Source organism: Rhipicephalus microplus, unplaced genomic scaffold (genome assembly GCF_043290135.1).
Source record: "Rhipicephalus microplus isolate Deutch F79 unplaced genomic scaffold, USDA_Rmic scaffold_455, whole genome shotgun sequence".
NCBI classification, from domain to species: Eukaryota; Metazoa; Arthropoda; class Arachnida; order Ixodida; family Ixodidae; genus Rhipicephalus; species Rhipicephalus microplus.
In genome coordinates, this window is record NW_027465019.1 from 8,252 (window position 1) to 20,000 (window position 11,749).

The 11,749-nt window shown below is 61.5% G+C and overlaps 1 non-coding gene across 1 annotated transcript; it reads right to left on the bottom strand.

Moving 5' to 3' along the window:
• LOC142794564 (small subunit ribosomal RNA) lies at window positions 1-1,815 on the bottom strand. The gene has a single exon (XR_012892448.1). It is a non-coding gene; the product is annotated as a small subunit ribosomal RNA (ribosomal RNA).
• Window positions 1,816-11,749: the final 9,934 nt, after the last annotated feature.

The window sequence follows — 11,749 nt, forward strand, 5'->3', positions numbered from 1 at the left end:
TAATGATCCTTCCGCAGGTTCACCTACGGAAACCTTGTTACGACTTTTACTTCCTCTAAATGATCAAGTTTGGTCATCTTTCCAACAGACCGGCGCAACCGAAAGGCCGCGCCGGACATCGGTCCGAAGACCTCACTAAATCATTCAATCGGTAGTAGCGACGGGCGGTGTGTACAAAGGGCAGGGACGTAATCAACGCGAGCTTATGACTCGCGCTTACTGGGAATTCCTCGTTCAAGGGGAACAATTGCAAGCCCCTATCCCAATCACGAAAGAAGTTCCACGGGTTACCCAGTCTTTTCAGACAGGGATAAAGACACGCTGCTTCCTTCAGTGTAGCGCGCGTGCGGCCCCGGACATCTAAGGGCATCACAGACCTGTTATTGCTCTGTTTCGTGCGGCTAGGAGCCGCTTGTCCCTCTAAGAAGGTTGTAAGGTGCTGGGAACCCCGCACCTATTTAATAGGCTAGAGTCTCGTTCGTTATCGGAATTAACCAGACAAATCGCTCCACCAACTAAGAACGGCCATGCACCACCATCCACCGAATCAAGAAAGAGCTCTCAATCTGTCAATCCTCCCAGTGTCCGGGCCGGGTAAGTTTTCCCGTGTTGAGTCAAATTAAGCCGCAGGCTCCACTCCTGGTGGTGCCCTTCCGTCAATTCCTTTAAGTTTCAGCTTTGCAACCATACTTCCCCCGGAACCCAAATACTTTGGTTTCCCGGAAGCTGCCCGCCGAGTCATTTGAGTAACTCAGGCGGATCGCTGGTTGGCATCGTTTATGGTCAGAACTAGGGCGGTATCTGATCGCCTTCGAACCTCTGACTTTCGTTCTTGATCAATGAAAACATTCTTGGCAAATGCTTTCGCAGTAGTTCGTCTTGCGACGGTCCAAGAATTTCACCTCTAGCGCCGCAATACGAATGCCCCCGTCCGTCCCTCTTAATCATTACCTCGTATTCCAAAAACCAACAGAACAGAAACGAGGTCTTGTTCTATTATTCCATGCAAGTTTATTCAGGCGACTCGCCTGCGTTGAGCACTCTAATTTTTTCAAAGTAAAAGCACCGGCCATCTCGAGGCACACAATGAAGTGCACCAAGAAAGAACCGGCATGATGTTCAGTCCGAGCCGTCGCATCGGGTAGATGCACTACTCGTCTGGAACTGAGATCCAACTACGAGCTTTTTAACCGCAGCAGCTTTAGTATACGCTATTGGAGCTGGAATTACCGCGGCTGCTGGCACCAGACTTGCCCTCCAATTGATCCTCGTTAAAGGATTTAGAGTGTACTCATTTCAATTACGGGGCCTCAAAAGAGTCCCGTATTGTTATTTTTCGTCACTACCTCCCCGTGCCGGGAGTGGGTAATTTGCGCGCCTGCTGCCTTCCTTGGATGTGGTAGCCGTTTCTCAGGCTCCCTCTCCGGAATCGAACCCTGATTCTCCGTTACCCGTAACAACCATGGTAAGCAAGTAACCTACCATCGAAAGTTGATAAGGCAGACACTTGAAAGAAACGTCGCCGGCTCGTGGCCATGCGATCAGCACAAAGTTATCCAGAGTCACCACACAATACGGGCCGAAACCCGATCGATCTTGGTCTAATAAAAGCACCCGTTACCCAAAGGGCTCCAGGCTCACTGCATGTATTAGCTCTAGAATTGCCACAGTTATCCAAGTAGGAAGAAACGATCTAAGGAACCATAACTGATTTAATGAGCCATTCGCGGTTTCGCCTTATTTCGGCATGTACTTAGACATGCATGGCTTAATCTTTGAGACAAGCATATGATTACTGGCAGGATCAACCAGGTAATCGTTCGACTGCGCGTCCGTCCTCGCCTTCGGCGGGCCGGACGCAGTCTGTGTGCGGCGGAGGCCACCTTCAGGCGCCCCAACACGCTTATTTTGCACTCCGAGATGACGGCGTTCGAGCTCGCTACGGCACAACCTTCCCGAAAGACGAGTGGGAGCCGTGCGGCAAGAAGCACGTTCATGCTCGCTCTTTTTCGTTGCATCGACTCGGTCGCGCCGTGCGGGTTGCCCAAGCCCGCTGCACTGTCGGTGGACCGGCCGGAACTAGCAACGGAGCCGAGACTGCAAAGCCGCCAGACGACGGGTCACGCCCGCGTCTTCGGCGCTTTCGCATCTGAATCGCCCGAGGACGACACGGAACACACCTCGATATCGTGGTAAAACGGCACCGTCCGACAACCAGCCCCTAACGCATCAAGCGGATGAGGCTGCAGACGACTGCCGTGGATTCCCCTGGAGCAGACCCGAGGACACGCTTGACGAGGCCGAAGCCCGCCGCATATCAGACACCCGGTCGCTTTCGCGTACGCCGCTCACGAGAACCCCCACATAATAGCAGCGATAAGTACCCAGACCTCCTTGGGCACTAATACGAGCGTACTCGAGAAAATTTCACCGCGGGTGTGCCCCGAAACGTGTGGCACGTTGAGCGTGCCACAAGTCTACGTCGCTCTCAAACCCGCCGAGGTCGTAGAATTTGCGACCCTACTCACGAAATTCCCACCGAGGATACGGCCGCAAACGTACCGCACCTTGGGTAGGCCACGAGTTTGTGCAACACTACGCTGACGGCACAGCACCGAGGTCGTGCGCGCACGCACGGGAAAATTCCGCCGCGGTTTCTGCCGAAAACGTGAGGCACCACGACTCTCCGCAAGTTCGCGTCGACTGCGAAAGACCGAAGTCGTGAACGACGTGTCCGCTACTCGCCGCCGACACGCTGGACACCAAACGTACAACGACTCGACGGCGTCGTAGAGGCCCACGACGCGGTTTTCCTTAACGACGTCTCGGCGTGGCACCGACAGGTTAGAACGGCCGACCAACGTTCCCTGTCCGCCGTTCGGCTCAGTCGAAGGGCTCGGCGACTTCGGCAACGCTGCGAAGCCGCACGGTGACGCACGCCATGTCCCCATTTTTTTTTTTTTTTCTTTCTGCGTCTGCCGGGGTGCCCCTATAATAGCAGCGATAAGCACCCAGACCGCCGTGGGTCGCTCGCCCCGGCTGACGTGGTTTTTCGTACTCCTGCGGCGGTCGCCGTCAAGCACGTCCAAATACGCTACTTTCGTGGGCGCATTCACGCTCTTTCGCTTCGCCGGAGTGCCAGCACTCACTCTGCCAAAAACGGCGAACATCCGAGCGGCGGTTCCCACTTTTGCGTCGGCGTCGCAAACCCCGCCCCGGCAGACGAGGTTTGCCGTACTCGTGCGACGGTGGCCGGCGGGCACGTCGAAAGACGCCGATATCGTGCGCGAATTGGCGCACCTTGGCTTCACCGGAGTGCCGCCACTGACTCCTCCAAAAACGGCGAAGATCCGAGCGGCGCTTCCCACTTTCGCATCGGCGTCCCGAACTCCGCCCCGGCTGACGCGGTTTACCGTACTCGTGCGACGGTCGCCGGCGAGCACGTGGAAAGACGCCGATATCGTGCCCGAATCGGCTCCGTTCGGCTTCGCCGGAGTGCCAGCACTGGCTCGGCGAAAGACGACGAACATCCGAGCGACGGTTCTCACTATTGCGTACGCGTCGCAAACCCCGCCCCGGCAGACGCACTTTGCCGTACTCGTGCGACGGTCGCCGGCGAGCACGTAGAAAGACGCCGATATCGTGCCGGAATCGGCCCCGTTTGGCTTCGCCGGAGTGCCAGCACTCACTCGGCCACAAACGGCGAACATCCGAGCGGCGGTTCCCACTTAGCCGTCGGCGTCCCGAACTCCGCCCCGGCAGACGCGGTTGCCGAGCTCGTGCGACTAGCGACCGCGAAGCCGTCTCGCGACGCCGCTTTCGTGCGCGGCTCCCACTGCGACCTGGGTCACCCGAGGTCGACGAGCAAGAAAGAATGTCGAAAAAAAATTTTTTTTTTTTTTGCGTCTGCCGGGGTGCCCCTATAATAGCAGCGATAAGCACCCAGACCGCCATGGGTCGCTCGCCCCGGCTGACGTGGTTTTTCGTTTTCCTGCGGTGGTCGTCGTCAAGCACGTCCAAACACGCCACTTTCGTGGGCGCATTCGCGCTCTTTCGCTTCGCCGGAGTGCCAGCACTCACTCTGCCAAAAACGGCGAACATCCTAGTGGCGGTTCCCACTTTTGCGTCGGCGTCGCCAACCCCGCCCCGGCATACGCGGTTTGCCGTACTCGTGCGGCGGTGGCCGGCGGGCACGTCGAAAGACACCGATATCGTGCGCGAGTCGATGCTTCTTGGTCTCGCAGGAGGGCCGCCACTCACTCCTGCAAAAACGGCGAAGATCCGAGCGGCGCTTCCCACTTTTTCGTCGGCATCGCAAACCTCGCCCCGGCAGACGCGCTTTGCCGTACTCGTGCGACGGTCGCCGGCGAGCACGTCGAAATACGCCGATATCGTGCCCGAATCGGCCCCGTTTCGCTTCGCCGGAGTGCCAGCACTCACTCGGCCAAAAACGGCGAACATCCGAGCAGCGGTACCCACTTAGCCGTCGGCATCCCGAACTCCGCGCCGGCTGACGCGGTTGCCGAGCTCGTGCGACTAGCGACCGCGAACGCGTCTCGCGACGCCGCTTTCGTGCGCGGCTCCCATTGCGACCTGGGTTACCCGAGCTCGACCAGCAAAAAAGAAGGTCGAAAAAAAATTTTTTTTTTCTGCGTCTGCCGGGGTGCCCCTATAATAGCAGCGATAAGCACCCAGACCGCCGTGGGTCGCTCGCCCCGGCTGACGTGGTTTTTCGTACTCCTGCAGCGGTCGCCGTCAAGCACGTCCAAATACGCCACTTTCGTGGGCGCTTTCGCGCTCTTTCGCGTCGCCGGTGTGCCAGCACTCACTCTGCCAAAAACGGCGAACATCCTAGTGGCGGTTCCCACTTTTGCGTCGGCGTCGCCAACCCCGCCCCGGCATACGCGGTTTGCCGTACTCGTGCGGCGGTGGCCGGCGGGCACGTCGAAAGACACCGATATCGTGCGCGAGTCGATGCTTCTTGGTCTCGCAGGAGGGCCGCCACTCACTCCTGCAAAAACGGCGAAGATCCGAGCGGCGCTTCCCACTTTTTCGTCGGCATCGCAAACCTCGCCCCGGCAGACGCGCTTTGCCGTACTCGTGCGACGGTCGCCGGCGAGCACGTCGAAATACGCCGATATCGTGCCCGAATCGGCCCCGTTTCGCTTCGCCGGAGTGCCAGCACTCACTCGGCCAAAAACGGCGAACATCCGAGCAGCGGTACCCACTTAGCCGTCGGCATCCCGAACTCCGCGCCGGCTGACGCGGTTGCCGAGCTCGTGCGACTAGCGACCGCGAACGCGTCTCGCGACGCCGCTTTCGTGCGCGGCTCCCATTGCGACCTGGGTTACCCGAGCTCGACCAGCAAAAAAGAAGGTCGAAAAAAAATTTTTTTTTTCTGCGTCTGCCGGGGTGCCCCTATAATAGCAGCGATAAGCACCCAGACCGCCGTGGGTCGCTCGCCCCGGCTGACGTGGTTTTTCGTACTCCTGCAGCGGTCGCCGTCAAGCACGTCCAAATACGCCACTTTCGTGGGCGCTTTCGCGCTCTTTCGCGTCGCCGGTGTGCCAGCACTCACTCGGCCAAAAACGGCGAACATCCGAGCAGCGTTTCCCACTTTCGCATCGGCGTCCCGAAGCCCGCCCCGGCAGACGCGGTTTGCCCTACTCGAGCGACGGTCGCCGGCGATCACGTCGAAAGGCGCCGAATTCGTGCACGAATCGATGCTTCTTGGTCTCGCAGGAGGGCCGCCACTCACTCCTGCAAAAACGGCGAAGATCCGAGTTGCGCTTCCCACTTTTTCGTCGGCGTCCCGAACTACGCCCCGGCTGACGCGGTTTACCGTACTCGTGCGACGGTCGCCGGCGGGCACTTCAAAATACGCCGATTTCGTGGGCGCATTCACGCTGTTTCGCTTCCCCGGAGTGCCAACACTCACTCTGCCGAAAGCGGCGATCATCCGAGCGGCGGTTCCCACTTTTGCGTCGGCTTCGCAAACGGCGCCCCGGCAGACGCGCTCGTGCGACGTACTCGTGCGACGGTCGCCGGCGAGCACGTCGAAAGACGCCGATATCGTGCTCGAATCGACCCCGTTTCGCTTCGCCGGAGTGCTGCCAGTCACGGCGCAGAGAACGGCGAACAAGTGTTTTTTTTTTTTTTTCCTAGAATTTGTGTTATAGAAGGCACATTTGATATCGGACGATAATTTTCAACTTTATCACGCGCACCGATTTTCGTGTAGAGGTTTGCAAGTTTATGGGAATTTCTCCACTTGGAATAATGCGATTTAGTAGTACTACGAGAACTTCATGGATGTACTCAAGGGTACGGGGCAAGTCAGTTACGTCAACACCTGCAGATTTTTTACACTTCAAACTGAAAATTGTTGGTTGTGAGTCCTCGTGTGATATTAAAGGCCGATTCGCTAACACATAGAACAAAGAAAGAAAGGAAGAAAAAACGCCCGCGCTCGCTCAAGAAACCTGGGTTCGCAACAAGTGGCAACAACAAGCAACCGAGCGAGTGCGCCAAAACCCGTGGCGGCCGAACAAACGCGAAGTCCCAACCGCGTCAGCCGGGGCGGCACGGGACAGGAAAAATCACTTCAGCCGGGGCGGCGGGGCACCGAATAAACCTCGTCACCTCGTCGCAGGATAAAAGAGGAAACAAAAAGTCTAAACAGCGTCTGCTGGAGCGAATGCGTAATAAAACAACAACAACAACAAAAAAAAAACACCCGCGCTCAAGAAGTCTGCAATCCTCACAAAAGGCGACTGTGACCGAGCAGCGTCAGCCGGGGCCGTGCGGAAACGGAAAAACCGCGACTACCGGGGCGTCGAGGCACCGAAAAATCCACTTCAGCCGCGGCGAAAAAAAAAACAAAAAGAAAGACGGAGGGGGGGGGGGGAACCACGTCTGCCGGGGCGAAGGAAAAAAAAAAACGCGTCTGCCGGGGCGAGCCCGGGTGCGGCACCACCGGGAAAACTGTGGCAAACAGACATGGCGATCGAGTGAGTGGGCCGCCAGCCAGGCTCAGCCAAAAAGTGCAAAGTCCGAACTGCGTCAGCCGGGGCGGCAAAAACCGCGTCAGCCGGGGCGGCGCAAAAAACCGCGTCTGCCGGGGCGGCACGAAACCGCGTCAGCCGGGGCGGGGCGAAAACTGCGTCAGCCGGGGCGAAAAGAAAAAAAAAAAACGCGTCTGCCGGGGCAAGCCCGGGTGCGGCACCACCGGGAAAACTGTGGCAAACAGACATGGCGATCGAGTGAGTGGGCCGCCAGCCAGGCACAGCCGAAAAGTGCAAAGTCCGAACCGTGTCAGCCGGGGCGACGCAAAAACCGCGTCAGCCGGGGCGGCGCGAAAACCGCGTCAGCCGGGGCGGCACGAAACCGCGTCAGCCGGGGCGGCGCGAAAACTGCGTCAGCCGGGGCGGCGCGAAAACCTCGTCAGCCGGGGCGAGCGAAAAGGGGGGGGGGGAACCACGTCTGCCGGGGCGAAAGAAAAAAAAACGCGTCTGCCGGGGCGAGCCCGGGTGCGGCACCACCGGGAAGACTGTGGCAAACAGACATGGCGATCGAGTGAGTGGGCCGCCAGCCAGGCTCAGCCCAAAAAGTGCCAAGTCCGAACTGCGTCAGCCGGGGCGGCAAAAACCGCGTCAGCCGGGGCGGCGCGAAAACCGCGTCTGCCGGGGCGGCGCGAAAACTGCGTCTGCCGGGGCGAGCCCGGGTGCGGCACCACCGGGAAAACTGTGGCAAACAGACATGGCGATCGAGTGAGTGGGCCGCCAGCCAGGCACAGCCGAAAAGTGCTAAGTCCGAACTGCGTCTGCCGGGGCGGCACGAAACCGCGTCAGCCGGGGCGGCGCGAAAACCGCGTCTGCCGGGGCGGCACGAAACCGCGTCAGCCGGGGCGGCGCGAAAACTGCGTCAGCCGGGGCGAGCCCGGGTGCGGCACCACCGGGAAAACTGTGGCAAACAGACATGGCGATCGAGTGAGTGGGCCGCCAGCCAGGCACAGCCGAAAAGTGCTAAGTCCGAACTGCGTCTGCCGGGGCGGCACGAAACCGCGTCAGCCGGGGCGGCGCGAAAACCGCGTCTGCCGGGGCGGCACGAAACCGCGTCAGCCGGGGCGGCGCGAAAACTGCGTCAGCCGGGGCGAGCCCGGGTGCGGCACCACCGGGAAAACTGTGGCAAACAGACATGGCGATCGAGTGAGTGGGCCGCCAGCCAGGCACAGCCGAAAAGTGCTAAGTCCGAACTGCGTCAGCCGGGGCGGCAAAAACCGCGTCAGCCGGGGCGGCGCAAAAAACCGCGTCTGCCGGGGCGGCACGAAACCGCGTCAGCCGGGGCGGCGCGAAAACTGCGTCAGCCGGGGCGAAAGAAAAAAAAAAAACGCGTCTGCCGGGGCGAGCCCGGGTGCGGCACCACCGGGAAAACTGTGGCAAACAGACATGGCGATCGAGTGAGTGGGCCGCCAGCCAGGCACAGCCGAAAAGTGCTAAGTCCGAACTGCGTCTGCCGGGGCGGCACGAAACCGCGTCAGCCGGGGCGGCGCGAAAACCGCGTCTGCCGGGGCGGCACGAAACCGCGTCAGCCGGGGCGGCGCGAAAACTGCGTCAGCCGGGGCGAGCCCGGGTGCGGCACCACCGGGAAAACTGTGGCAAACAGACATGGCGATCGAGTGAGTGGGCCGCCAGCCAGGCACAGCCGAAAAGTGCTAAGTCCGAACTGCGTCTGCCGGGGCGGCACGAAACCGCGTCAGCCGGGGCGGCGCGAAAACCGCGTCTGCCGGGGCGGCACGAAACCGCGTCAGCCGGGGCGGCGCGAAAACTGCGTCAGCCGGGGCGAGCCCGGGTGCGGCACCACCGGGAAAACTGTGGCAAACAGACATGGCGATCGAGTGAGTGGGCCGCCAGCCAGGCACAGCCGAAAAGTGCAAAGTCCGAACCGTGTCAGCCGGGGCGACGCAAAAACCGCGTCAGCCGGGGCGGCGCGAAAACCGCGTCAGCCGGGGCGGCACGAAACCGCGTCAGCCGGGGCGGCGCGAAAACTGCGTCAGCCGGGGCGGCGCGAAAACCTCGTCAGCCGGGGCGAGCGAAAAGGGGGGGGGGGAACCACGTCTGCCGGGGCGAAAGAAAAAAAAAACGCGTCTGCCGGGGCGAGCCCGGGTGCGGCACCACCGGGAAGACTGTGGCAAACAGACATGGCGATCGAGTGAGTGGGCCGCCAGCCAGGCTCAGCCCAAAAAGTGCCAAGTCCGAAGTGCGTCAGCCGGGGCGGCAAAAACCGCGTCAGCCGGGGCGGCGCGAAAACCGCGTCTGCCGGGGCGGCGCGAAAACTGCGTCAGCCGGGGCGAGCCCGGGTGCGGCACCACCGGGAAAACTGTGGCTAACAGACATGGCGATCGAGTGAGTGGGCCACCAGCCAGGCTCAGCCAAAAAGTGCCAAGTCCGAACTGCGTCAGCCGGGGCGGCAAAAACCGCGTCAGCCGGGGCGGTGCAAAAAAACCGCGTCTGCCGGGGCGGCACGAAACCGCGTCAGCCGGGGCGGCGCGAAAACTGCGTCAGCCGGGGCGAAAGAAAAAAAAAAACGCGTCTGCCGGGGCGAGCCCGGGTGCGGCACCACCGGGAAAACTGTGGCAAACAGACATGGCGATCGAGTGAGTGGGCCGCCAGCCAGGCACAGCCGAAAAGTGCTAAGTCCGAACTGCGTCTGCCGGGGCGGCACGAAACCGCGTCAGCCGGGGCGGCGCGAAAACCGTGTCTGCCGGGGCGGCACGAAACCGCGTCAGCCGGGTCGGCGCGAAAACTGCGTCAGCCGGGGCGAGCCCGGGTGCGGCACCACCGGGAAAACTGTGGCAAACAGACATGGCGATCGAGTGAGTGGGCCGCCAGCCAGGCACAGCCGAAAAGTGCTAAGTCCGAACTGCGTCTGCCGGGGCGGCACGAAACCGCGTCAGCCGGGGCGGCGCGAAAACCGCGTCTGCCGGGGCGGCACGAAACCGCGTCAGCCGGGGCGGCGCGAAAACTGCGTCAGCCGGGGCGAGCCCGGGTGCGGCACCACCGGGAAAACTGTGGCAAACAGACATGGCGATCGAGTGAGTGGGCCGCCAGCCAGGCACAGCCGAAAAGTGCTAAGTCCGAACTGCGTCAGCCGGGGCGGCAAAAACCGCGTCAGCCGGGGCGGCGCAAAAAACCGCGTCTGCCGGGGCGGCACGAAACCGCGTCAGCCGGGGCGGCGCGAAAACTGCGTCAGCCGGGGCGAAAGAAAAAAAAAAAACGCGTCTGCCGGGGCGAGCCCGGGTGCGGCACCACCGGGAAAACTGTGGCAAACAGACATGGCGATCGAGTGAGTGGGCCGCCAGCCAGGCACAGCCGAAAAGTGCTAAGTCCGAACTGCGTCTGCCGGGGCGGCACGAAACCGCGTCAGCCGGGGCGGCGCGAAAACCGCGTCTGCCGGGGCGGCACGAAACCGCGTCAGCCGGGGCGGCGCGAAAACTGCGTCAGCCGGGGCGAGCCCGGGTGCGGCACCACCGGGAAAACTGTGGCAAACAGACATGGCGATTGAGTGAGTGGGCCGCCAGCCAGGCACAGCCGAAAAGTGCTAAGTCCGAACTGCGTCTGCCGGGGCGGCACGAAACCGCGTCAGCCGGGGCGGCGCGAAAACCGCGTCTGCCGGGGCGGCACGAAACCGCGTCAGCCGGGGCGGCGCGAAAACTGCGTCAGCCGGGGCGAGCCCGGGTGCGGCACCACCGGGAAAACTGTGGCAAACAGACATGGCGATCGAGTGAGTGGGCCGCCAGCCAGGCACAGCCGAAAAGTGCTAAGTCCGAACTGCGTCTGCCGGGGCGGCACGAAACCGCGTCAGCCGGGGCGGCGCGAAAACCGCGTCTGCCGGGGCGGCACGAAACCGCGTCAGCCGGGGCGGCGCGAAAACTGCGTCAGCCGGGGCGAGCCCGGGTGCGGCACCACCGGGAAAACTGTGGCAAACAGACATGGCGATCGAGTGAGTGGGCCGCCAGCCAGGCACAGCCGAAAAGTGCAAAGTCCGAACCGTGTCAGCCGGGGCGACGCAAAAACCGCGTCAGCCGGGGCGGCGCGAAAACCGCGTCTGCCGGGGCGGCACGAAACCGCGTCAGCCGGGGCGGCGCGAAAACTGCGTCAGCCGGGGCGAGCCCGGGTGCGGCACCACCGGGAAAACTGTGGCAAACAGACATGGCGATCGAGTGAGTGGGCCGCCAGCCAGGCACAGCCGAAAAGTGCTAAGTCCGAACTGCGTCAGCCGGGGCGGCAAAAACCGCGTCAGCCGGGGCGGCGCAAAAACCGCGTCTGCCGGGGCGAAATAAAAAAAAAAAACAAAGAAAAAAGCCCGCGCTTAATCAAAAGAAAACAAAGAAAAAAGCTTGCGCTTAATCAAAAGAAAACAAACAAAAAAAGTTCGCGCTTAAGCCTGGCGGTGGAACCACCGGGGCAAACAGACCTGGCGATCGAGTGAGTGGGCCGCCAGCCAGGCACAGCCAAAAAGTGCAAAGTCCGAACCGCGTCAGCCGGGGCGGCGCGAAAACCGCGTCAGCCGGGGCGGCGCGAAAACCGCGTCAGCCGGGGCGGCGCAAAAACCGCGTCAGCCGGGGCGGCGCAAAAACTGCGTCAGCCGGGGCGGCACGGAAAAACGAAAACCGCGTCAGCCGGGGCGACATCAAAATGAGGAAAAAAAAAAAAAAACTGCCTTAGGACACCTGCGTACACTTTCATGC